Here is a 12,374-nt window from a genome sequence, read left to right as displayed (position 1 = left end):
TAGAGAACTAGTTAAATGCAGAACTTGGAATAAAATCCTGGTCTGATTCCTAATCTGATGTGTTCCCAAGAACACGTAGGTTCCTAGGAAACTCTAGGGACCTAACATCAGTTATCTAAGTTGATGAGGTGGGCATGACTAAGTTAATGCAAATCAGCACTCCCACCATCGAATTCAGCACTGAATTTCAAGGCCCCACATCATAGCGTGGGGTGTTCAATTATCTCTATTTTTAAGTATTCAAGAGTCAGATTGTGTTACAGACCAATCTGGGCTTGATGGAGGCAGGGTATTAGCACCCAAAACCCTTTATTTCAAATTCAAAGTAAATTCACTCTAGTTTCCCTCAAGGTGGTTTTTTGCTTTAGCTATTTTTTTTTTCCTTGCAGCTTACAGATACCGTAGATGTCTCCTATATGCAAAGCTGTTGGCTTCAAGGCCAAGTAGGTCAGAATCTATTGCCAAAGGAGAAAGATGTATACAACAGAAGGTTCTTGTTTTAAATGGAAGAACAACCTAAAGACTTCAGTGGGTGGCTTTTATTTGAGAAGGAGCTATGGGACTCCAGGTGGTGCTTGATCAAGTATATCTACAGTATGCCACTAAAAAGGGCTTTTTTTTTTTTTTTTTTATGCTGGGAAAGCACAGTCTGGAGCCAGACTGTGGGATCCTGTCCTAACATTTCTAGTTACTAGCTATGTGGTCTCAGGCTAGGAGTGAAATCTCTCTCTGCCTCAGTTCCTATGACATCAAGTATAGATTAAAAAGTGGTATCTACCTGAAAGTGTTGTTATGAGTTTTAAATGAAGTTAATTAAAACATGTATGGTGCGTATAAAACATACTAGCAACTATTTTTGTTATTATGGTTATTCATACCATTCCTTCTCCCTTCCTTTCTTCTCTTGAAATCACTTCAGTGAAAGATGGGTGATTTCTAGGACAGGACTCCCCTGCAGACTTGAATGACAACAGATGTGACATGGGACACTCTGAGGGTCCATATGCTCTTCAGCACGCCCACCCCCCACCCCTGGCCAGGCATTAGCAGAGGCTTTGTTGGGCTTGCACTTTAGTTTGACTTCTCTTTCTGCTTAATCCTACTTCTTTCTTCCTCCCACAGAATTTGACCCCTGATAAATACTCTGCACACAAACTCCATCTCAGCATCTGGAGAACTAACCCAATGAAAATTGACTTCCAAAGGATGTTAGTAACGTGATAGAGTTTGGGAGCGCTCACAAAAATCTGAAAATTTGGAAAAGTGTATGATCTCTCAGGGTCTCAGTTTCCGCATAGATAAAATGAAGATAATTATCTGTAACTTGCGGAATGTTGTGAGAATTCAAGGAAATAGTTAAGTACCAATCCCATGGCAAGGATCCCTGTAAGAGTTAATTTGAGACTCCCTCCATTTCACTCTTTTTTTTTTTTTCCAATTTTCTTTTTCCTAACTTGGTCATAATTTTCTTTTCTTCTCTCATTTCACAAGTTCCTTTTCTTCTTCCCTTTTTGTCTCTCCGTTGGTCACCCTTTAAAAATTTTGATTTAGGCCTTTAATCAATAATTTTCATAAAATAAAATAAATGCATTTTAACTGTGCAAGCAATGAGTTTTGAAAAATGTATACATGTGCAGGTCTGCCACCACGTTCAAGATACAGAACATTTCCATCACCATAAAAGATAGCCTTGTACTTCTTCCCAGTCAATCCTTACGTACAATTTAAGTATAGATAACCATTGATCTGTTTTCCATCCCCATAGATTGGATTTGTCTTTTCTAAAGTTTCATATGAATGTGATCCTACTGTATGTATTCTTTTCTCTCTGGTTTATTTTCTCTCAAACTAATGTTTCTGAGATTGCCCATGTTGCTTCGTGCACCAATAATTGTTCCCTTTATTATACAGTATTTTATTGCATGAATGTACTACAATTTCTTTATCCATTTACCAGATGTTGAGCATCTCTGGCTATTTCCAAATTTTGGCTATTACAAATAAATCTGTGAACATTTATGTACAAGTCTTTATGTAGTTATATGTCTTCATTTCTTCTGCAGTAGAATTGTTGAGTCAAATGTTAAGTTTATGTTGAACTGCATAAGAACATGCTAATATCACATTGTATTCCATCTAAAAAGTATGCGAGTTTCAGTTGCCCACATTCTCTCCAACACTCTGCATTGTCAGTCTTTTATTTTAGCTATCCTAGTAGGTGTGAAGTGAAAGTATTTCATTGTGATTTAATTTGCATTTCCTTGATGACTAATGATGTTAAGAATTGTTTCATGCTTTAAGGACCTTTCTGTGTGTTTTTTTTCCCCCTAAGGGTTTTGTTAAAATGTTTTGCCCATTCTGTTTGGTTTTTTTATTACTGAATTATTTAAGTTTGGCATGTATTTTGGATGTAATGTCTTTCTTAGATATGTGAATATTTTCTCGCAGTTTGTGGTTTGCCTTATCATTTTCTTTAGTTCATTTTTCAAAGAGAAGTTTTAAATATGTATGAAGGTTAATTTGTTACATTTCTTTTATCATGCTCTTTGTGTCCTAAGTAATCCTTGCCTATTCCAACATTTCAAAGATTCTCATGTATTTTTCCTTAGAAGTGGTATACTTTTAGGTTTTACATTTAGGCTTATAGTCCAGTTCAAATTAATTTTTTCATGTGATGTGTGATACAAGACTCGTTTTTACCCATAGAGGTACCCAGTTCTAGTGCCATCTGTTGAAAAGTCTTTTCCTCCACTGAATTAATTTAGCACCTTGGTCAGAGACCGTCTGACCATATATATGGGGTCTACCTCTGTTGCATTATCTATATGTTTACCCTTTACCAGTAGCGAGCTCTCTTGATTATTGTGGCTTTATAATAAGTCTTAAAATCAGGTATGTGTAATCCTTCAAATGTTGTGGGTTTTTTTCATCCCAATACAGTCTTTTGGCTATCTGCCAATTTCTGAAACAAAACAAACAAACAAAATGTCTGCTGTGATTTTCATTGGGATTGCAATAAATATAATTGGGGAAATTGGTATCTTAAAAATATTGAGTGTTCCTATCTGAGCATACTTATTTATTTGGGTCTTATTAATTTTTCACAGTGATATAACTTAGTTTTTAGGGTAGATATCATGCATAACTCTTGAAAAAAAATTACTCCTAAATGTTTTAGAAGTTATGGTAATTTTTTTTAGAATTTTACATCCTAATTGTTTATTGCTGAATATAGAAACATAATTAACTTCTGTGTATTAATAATATTTCCTGAGATGTTGCTAAATTTATTTGTTACTTACTGGAGATTTTTTATTAGATTTCTTAGTATGTATATACATAGATAAAAATATCATCTGCAAGTAAAGACAGGCTTACTTTTCTTTTCTAATATGTATGCCTTTATTTATTTTTCTTGCCTTACTGCACTGGCTAGGGCCTCTAGGACAACAATTGAATGGAACTGGTAAGAGTGATATCTTGTCTTATTCCTAGTCTTAAAGGGAAAGCATTCAGTCTCTTACCATTAAATTAGCTGTAGGTTGTTTGTAAATGCATTTGATTTAGCTCAAAAACTCTTTTTTTTTTATTTTAGAGTGCTGAATGTTTATTGTGAATGGTTATTAAGACTTACCAAATGGTTGTTTTTATATCTATTGGTATGACAGTATATTTTTTCTTTTATTCTGTAAATACAATTATTTATTTCAATTGACATTTAAAATGTTATGCATTTCTGGAATGAATTTGTGAAGTAATACCACTTAGTCATGGTGCATGGTCCTGTTTACATATTGCTTGATTCATTCAATAATATTTTCTGTTTGAAGAAGTTTTAAATTGGAATTCAATTCTTTAACTGATATAAGGCTACTTTTTAAAAATTTCTTCTTGAGTTGGTTTTGGTAATTTGTGCTTTTCAAGGAATTTTTTTTATTTCCTCTAGTTTATCGAATCTTTTGGCATAAATTTGTGCATAACATTCCCTTATAATTCTTTTAATGTCTGCATGATCTATAGTAAAATCCCCTTTCATTTCCAATATTAGTAAGTTGTTTCTGCTCTCTTTTTACTTGTTTGGTTTACCTGGGGATTTATCAATTTAATTGATCACTTTAAAGTACAGCTTTTGATTTCACTGCCTTTTCTTTGTTTCCTGTTTCATTGATTTCCACTCTTATCTTTGTCATTTCCTTCCTTCTACTTACTTTGGGTTTAATTTGCTGGTTTTTTTTTTTTCTAGTTTCTCAAAGGATAAGTTTAGATCATTGATTTTGGATATTTTTCCTTACAATAGTTATTTAATGATTGGTCATTTCCTCTAATACAGTGTGGCCAGTAGATCTTTTTGTGATGGCAAAAATGTACTATGTATAGTTCAATAAGGTGGTCATTAGCCTCAAAAGGCTATTGAGTAATTTAAAATATGGCTAGTATAACTTAGGAAATGATTTTTTCTTTTATTAATTCTAAATAATTAAAATTAAAATGTAAATAGTTACATGTGGCTTGTGGCTAGTGTATTGGACAGCATATCTCTATGTATCACTACATCTCACAAATGTTGATGTGCATTTTCCTTTTCATCTTGCTAAAAATACTTTTTAATTTCTCTGTGATTTCTTCTTAAATTCCTAGGTTACTTATAAATGTATTGTGTAATTTCCAAATATTTGGCAATTTTTATTATTTATTTCTAATTTAATAGCATTTAAACTAGTGGTGTCTTTTAATTTAGGGTAGATTTGTTGAAGATGGCTTATCATTGAATCTTGCATTTTTATACAGTGCAACAATCTCTGCCTTTTAATTGTAGAGCTTAAAATACTTACATATAGTGTATTTAAGGATATGTTTGAGGTTAAATCTAACAATTTGCACCTTGTTTTTTTGTCTGTCCTACCTGTTTATTTATTCTTTTCCTCCTTTTTTTAAAAGAATAATTCATTATTCTTGCTCTTCCATTTTATTTCCACTAGTGACTTATTAGCAATATCTCCATTTCATATTTTAAAGTGTTTTCTAAACTTTACAATATATATTTTAAACTTGGCACAGTCTATCTTCAAATTATATAATAAAACTTCACATATAATGTAACAGCTTCACAACAGTACAACTTATTTCCTTTTCGCCTCTCATTGGTTTATGCTTCAATTTGGAGAATTTATATTGCACTGTCTTTAAGTCTACTATCTTTTTCTTTTCAGTTTAAATTCTAGTTAGTTAACATACAGTGCAATATTGGTTTCAGGAGTAGAATTCAGTGATTCATCACTTGCATACAACATCCAGTGCTCATCACGTGTGCTGTCTTTAATACTCATTACCCACCTGGCCCATCTCCTCCCTCCCTCCCTCCCTCAACCCTCAGTTTATTCTCTTTTTTAAATGTTTGTTGTTTGTTTGTTTGTTTGTTTTGAAAGAGATAGAGACAGCACAAGCAAAGGAGGGGCAGAAAGAAAGGGAGAGAGAAAATCCCAAGCAAGCTCAATGTTGTCAGCACAGAGCCTCATGTGGGGTTCAGTCTCAGAAACCACAAGACCATGACCTGAGCTGAAACCAAGAGTCAGATGCTTAACTGACTGAGCCACCCGGGCACACTTTGTTCTCTATCTTTAGGAGTCTCTCATGGTTTGTTTACCTCTCTCTTTTCCTCACTCTCATATGTTCATCTATTTTGTTTCTTAAATTCCACATATGGGTGAAATCATATGGCCTTTGTCTTTCTCTGACTGACTTATTTCCTTTAGCATAATACACTGTAGCTCCATCCACGTTGTTGTTGTTGCCAAGGTCAAGATTTCATTTTTGATGGCTGAATAATATTCCATTGTATACATATATCACATCTTCTTTATTCACTCATTAGTTGATGGAAATTTGGGGTCTCACCATAGCTTGGCTATTGTCAATAATGCTTCTATAAACATCAGGTGCATGTATCCCATCAAATCTGTATTGTGTTTATCCTTCAGATAAATACCTGGTAGTACAATTGCTGGGTTGTAAGGTAGTTCTATTTTTAACTTTTTGGGGAACCTTCATACTATTCTCCAGAGTGGCTGCACCTGTTTGCATTCCCACCAACAGTGCAAGGGGGGTACCCCTTTCTCCACATCCTCACCAACTTCCATTGCTTCTTGTGTTGTTAATGTTAACCATTCTGACAGGTGTGGAGTGGTATCTCATCATGGTTTTGATTTGTATTTCACTGATGATAAGAAATGTTGGGCATCTTTTCATGTGTCTGTTAGCCATCTGGATGCCTATTCATATCTTTTGCCCATTTATTAACTGGGTTATTTGTTTCTTGGGTGTTGAGTTTGCTATGTTCTTTATAGATTTTGGATAATAACCTATTAACAGATATGCCATTTGCAAATGTATTTTCCTATTCCATAGGCTGTTTTTAGTTTTGATTGTTTCCTTTACTGCTTTTTATTTTGATGAAGTTCCAGTGGTTCATTTTTGCTTTTGTTTCCCTTTTCTCTGGAGATGTGTCTAGAAAGAAGTTGCTATGGCTGAGGTCTAAGAGGTTGCTGCCTGTGTTCTTCTCTAGGATTTTTATGGTTTCCTCTCCCACATTTAGGTCTTTCATCCATTTTGAATTTATTTTTGTGTGTGGTATAAGAAAGTGGGGAGCCTGGGTGGCTCAGTTGGTTAAGTGTCTGACTTTGGCTCAGGTCATGATCTCACAGTTTGTGAATTCAAGCCCTGCATCAGGCTCTGTACTGACAGCTCAGAGCCTGCTTCGGATTCTATGTCTCCCTCTCTCTGCCCCTCCCCTGCTCTCTCTCTCTCTCTCTCTCTCTCTCAAAAATAAATAAACATTAATAAAATTTCAAAAAAGGAAGTAGTCAGTTTCATTTTCTGTATGTTGCTGTCAAGTTTTCCCAACACCATTTGTTGAAGAGACTGTCTTTTTTCCATTGGATATTCTTTCCTGCTTTGTCAAAGATTAGTTGACCATGGAGTTGTGGGTTCATTTCTGGGTTTTCTATTCTGTTCCTCAAATTCCTTTTTTTGGTCTCTGTTTATAGATATAAATGTTGGAATTTTTTTTTCACAGAATTTGGAAAGCTTTGCCTCACTCTCTTCTGGCTTTCTTGTGTTGTTGTTGTAATATTTGATCCTCGGTTCATGACCTATTTTTGTTTCTTTCCAGAACACTTTAGAACTTTTTTCTTTATTTCTAGAGTTCTAAAAGTTCATGATGTTATATATTGATGCCCCAGAAAGTGAACTTGAGACAAAAGCTTATTTGCAGTTACTTTGCTTGTAGCGCAAATCCAGAAATCAGAGAGACAAGAGGAGTGAAGGAGAAAAGAAGCAGAGCCAATATGAAAATGAGCTACTATGGTTTGATATCATGGGGCTGTCCCCTTGGACTGACTGCATCTCAGGATCATCCATTCAAGGTAAGAAATAGGAAAGAAGTTTATCCATTAGCTCCCATTTCTTACTGGTGAAAGGTTTGCTCTGAGCTTCAGGGTAGGTACATGTGTGGATGTCAAATAGGATTTGGGTCATTTACTCTTTAATGACAGTGGACAACCTCAGGGCAGGAGTCAAGAGGCATGCGGTGCAGGCTTGAGGTGAGACATATGTGAAGCTTGTGTGGGCCTGGCATATATGTTTGCTATAGCAGTGACTGAATCAAGAGACAAGGGAGACCAGGAGGATTTGATGTATTACGGAAGAGATGTCTGATAGAGAGTAGGGCTTTTTGATTCCATCATGCTGAGTTTTTCATCAGCCCTTTGGGTTTGGACAATTATATTGTTCAGTTTTGGAAAAGTTCTTCCGATTAGTTTTGATGATTATCTCTCCTCGTTTTTGTCCCCATGCTGGAACACTTGTTAATCAGATTTTGGGCCATCTGGCTTCTTCCCGAAATCTTATGTTTTCTCTGTATTTCCATACTATGTTGTATTGCTTGACTTTTGGAGAAATTTTCTCAACTCTACCTTTTGATTCTTTGGACTTTTCATTTGTACCATCAGTTAAATTCATAAAGAATTTTTACTGTTGCTTCTGAATATGTATATGTATGTATATATGCACGCACACATATACACACATGCGTGTACATACATGTTCCCGTTCATAGCCAATGACTACGGCATTTGTCTATGATTTCTCTGTATATTAACTATAACTCATGTGTTGTTTTCTTCTTCATGAAAATTAATTCTTTGTTTCATCTATGTTTTATCTTTTTCTTGTTAGTTTTGACCTCTGTATTCATGTTAGAGTTGTTTTCCAGGTTTTTTTTTTTTTGATAATATGTAAGAGTGGAGATCTGAGAAACCAACTGAAAGCTCTCTGTGTATGGAGTGAAACATTTAATTAAAGAGCTTCCAATGTTATTATCTTGAAGACTTTCTTTTTGTCCGGTCAGATTCCTGAGAGAAAACTCTTACAATCTTTGACCTGGAGGGTATATGACAAGCTGCCACTACTCAGGAATCCAAATGGGGCAAAAGGCTGAAAATCACATTTAAAATGCAGTCTTTTACATGTCTGCTTTTTTTTCCAGGTTAGGACACCCACTGTCAACTGTGTTCAGGGTCCCCCAGCCGGACTCTCTATTTTACCTTCTCCAGAAAATAAACTTACATCTTCTCCCAAGAGGGAGAGGGGATCTTGGAGGTAAATTTTTTCTTAATCAGAATTGGAACCAATGATCCTGATTTTAACCCCACCTTCATACCATCTCTAGAGATAGATATCTAGTGCCAGTAGTTCTTGAATCTTTGGGGATTCTGCAGTATGAGTTAAGTTGCTTCTCTGCTCTCCTCACTATCAGTTTAAAACTTAGCCTTTTTTCTGTTTTCCACTGTTCACAAATTTGTGGGTAGACTCTCCTCTGCTGCTCTCTTTGTAGTATTCTTTTCCAAATTTCTTTCTAATGGAAAGTAAATGTACCCCTGAAAGTCTCTTCTTCCTCCCACTATAACAAATAGAAACTGACCAAATTAAGTCTCGAGAGAATTCTACTGTTTCTTGTGTGTTGGAAAATTTATATCTCCACGATGTGTTTGTAGCATAATAGAATTTGTATCTCGTGTGTCAACTCTGGCTAACTGAGGGGTTACAAGAGATCATACACTTATTACAGTATATAAAATAAGACCTCATTCATGAATGAATGTTTACTCCATCCAAACACAGTATAGTAGATCTGCAAATCCTTCAGTTGATTTGATTGTTTTTCCCTGCACTCCACTTCTAGATGAGAGAAACAAGTTCAAATATAACAACCCTACCAGGAATTTAATTAAGATAAAAATAAATATTCTGATAGAGATGTGGGTCCACCATCTATATGTTCTATTTCTAAATGACAAAAAGATTTGATGTTCCGAATGATAATCTTAAGACACTCTGGTATTTTCTACCAAATAAAAGTTATGTTTTGTCTTTATAAGGTGGAACTTTAGACATTTCAGAAAAGGTTTTAATGGTGACAGTAAAGCATGGAGAGATTTCAGGTTAACTTTAAGCCATTCTTCAGAGTGTTTGATTCCCCAACGTTATTCTAGCTGTATGGCACTAAGTAAATAAATGAACAATTGCCCAGAATATTTAACTAGGAAGAGTGCTTAGTTGGAAGAAGCTGAGTCTACAGAATTGTAAGCTTGAGCCCACATCAATAGCAGCAAACTATTTTTCACTCAGAATCTGTTTTAGTAATCACTTTGCAGTTGCTGCCTCTAATGAAACTTCCAGAATCACAATAAATAACTAAAGCAATTTTCTATGGAAAATTAATATTTTATGTGACAGTTTTAAAAATCCCAAGAAACCAATTTTGAGACAGACCTTCATCTCTGGGCTTTGGGGGACTCAAGGTAGTGTTAAACAGAGTCCTTGTCCTTGAGAATCTTATAATTTAGTCAAGGAGAAAGACATTATAAATAAATATAAATATATAAATATAAATATAAAGTAGGACTATACATGCCAAGTGAGTGGTAAGGATGTTAATGGTGTTAGGATGATATAAAAGAGGAAGGAAGACTTTATTCAAGAGGCTTATGGAGGCACCAAACCAGAGGAGGAATTAATTAAGGTGGTTCTTGCTTTTACCTCTTAGCCCATGCTTAGGTCCTGGGTGGTAGGAACTCAAGGGAGTAATTTAGGTATAGCAAGTTGGAAAATAGCAGCAGCTCCAGTAAGCATATTTTAATGTACAGTTTGAGATTCTCAAATTTTAAGGAGATCATAGGTCATATGAATAATGTATATTTCATATATATGTATATATTAGATTTCTTCTGGTGACAAAAACCCATTTTAAGCTATTTTAAGCAAAAAAAAAATTCTATTGACCAATGTGATTGACAAGGTCAGGGATAGAATGTGTTGGGTATACATGGATTTAGATAGCTCTGATAATGCCATCAAGAATTTATCTTTCTGTGGGAATTATAGTCATCAACTTGGGTCTTATGTAGCTGGTACAGCTTTCCATTTCAAATTAGAGAAACTTCATTCTCTGCACCCGTATATAGGAAGCATCTGGGAAGAACGCTGACTGCCTGCTTTGTGGGCCAGTTATGATGAACAGATGACTCATTTCTTAATCACATGGGAAGCAGAGCTTGAGTCTGATGTCTTAGACCACTCGACCATTTTGACACTCTCAGTCTTAATCACATGGGATAATGGAACAACAGTTTCTCAGTGAAAAGCTGCACTGGGAAGGAAGAGTCAAGTAGTGTTGTTACAGACCTGAAATGACTCATTTTACATTAATTTATGCCCATAAACAAATGTGGCTGTTTCTTGAATCTCAGGCTGTATATATAGTAAGTTGTATTTGCACTACTTAGACATGAATGAAAGAATGGAGAGTTGCAACTGGGGATATTATACATCTTAGATACAAATTATCACATCTTTTAGGTATTTCTCATCATCAAATATGTTTTGAGAATATGTTACGTCTTGAGGACCCAACCCCTATCAGGACCATGAACAAATTTGGCACTCACCATGGTAAAACAGTAATGAAGAGAGTGAACACTATATTCAGTAGGACCTCAGAATTCTTTCCCAGATATTTTGTTCATGTTTCACAGGAGTCTTCTGAGCATTCACAGAGGGGTTTTTTTCCTCTTTTCCCCCTGAAGACTCAGAAGCACAGGGAATTGTACTTACTGAACTCCAGTGTGTAAGACTTTGGTGGCTTGAGGTGAAGAACCAAATATTGTCAATGCCATGTCATGGGAAAAAATATTCATGAAGAGAGGAATGCAAGTGGCTTAGAGTTCAGGCAAGAGACCGGAGCCTTGAGATGTACAAGAACTCCAAGGGCAGGGGAAACTTCAAGGCCTGAGACTAAGGAAAACCTTCATCACTGTTGTAGTTTTTCAGATTCAGGTTTGTTAGGTTGTTCAGGAATGCATGACAGAGTGAGAGAGAGGGGCAATGATTGGGATAACATGGCTTGGAAGGCAGACCAATGGTATGGGGCAGATAAATCTTGGTCATCAGATATACTATGTAGGCTCATCTTGTTATTTAGTAATGACTGGCTTGAGAAATGTGTTGAGATTTCAGAAGCTGCAGGGAAGAGGAATGTAATTAGTTCAAAAGATCAGCCAGGGGCTGAGCATAGTAGCACATGTACAGGCCCAGTAATTCTCTCAAAGGCGTTTGGTAGAATGGTCTAAGGAAATATCCAGAACTCAAATTGCAGCCTTATTTACAATAGACAAGATATAGAAACAACCCAAGTGTCCATCCATAGATGTATGGGAAAAGAAGATATGGTATATATACAAGGGAATATTACTCAGTTGTAAAAGAATGAAATCTTGCCGTTTGCAACAACATGGATGGATCTACAGGGTATAATGCTAAGTGAAATAAATCAGTCAGAAAAAAAAACAACAACAAATACCATATGATTTCACTCATATGTGGAATTTAAGAAACAAAACAAAGAAAAATAGACAAACAACCAGACTCGTAAATATGGAGAACAAAAATGATGGTTCCCAGAGAGGAGATTGATAGGGGATGGGTGGAAATAGGTGAAGGGGATTAAGAGTATACTCATCATGATGAGCACTGAGTAATGTATAGAATTGTTGAACCACTATATCATATACCAGAAACTAATATAACACTGTATGCTAAATATACTGGAATTAAAAATAAGTAAATAAGCTTTTAAAAAGCATTAATACAAATATTTAAACTGCTGCATGGAATAGAATTATACAATGCTTTAATCTGTCAATTATTGTAGAAATTAAAATGAGAAACAAATTAATAGATACTCAAAGTTATCGGTAGGGGTGGGGTTTGCAAGAACCCCCACATTGAAAGAATTACGTCAATGACTTCAAAAATTCCTT

This window comes from Felis catus, chromosome C1 (assembly GCF_018350175.1).
Source record: "Felis catus isolate Fca126 chromosome C1, F.catus_Fca126_mat1.0, whole genome shotgun sequence".
NCBI lineage: Eukaryota > Metazoa > Chordata > Mammalia > Carnivora > Felidae > Felis > Felis catus.
Note: the sequence above shows the minus strand (reverse complement) of the source record.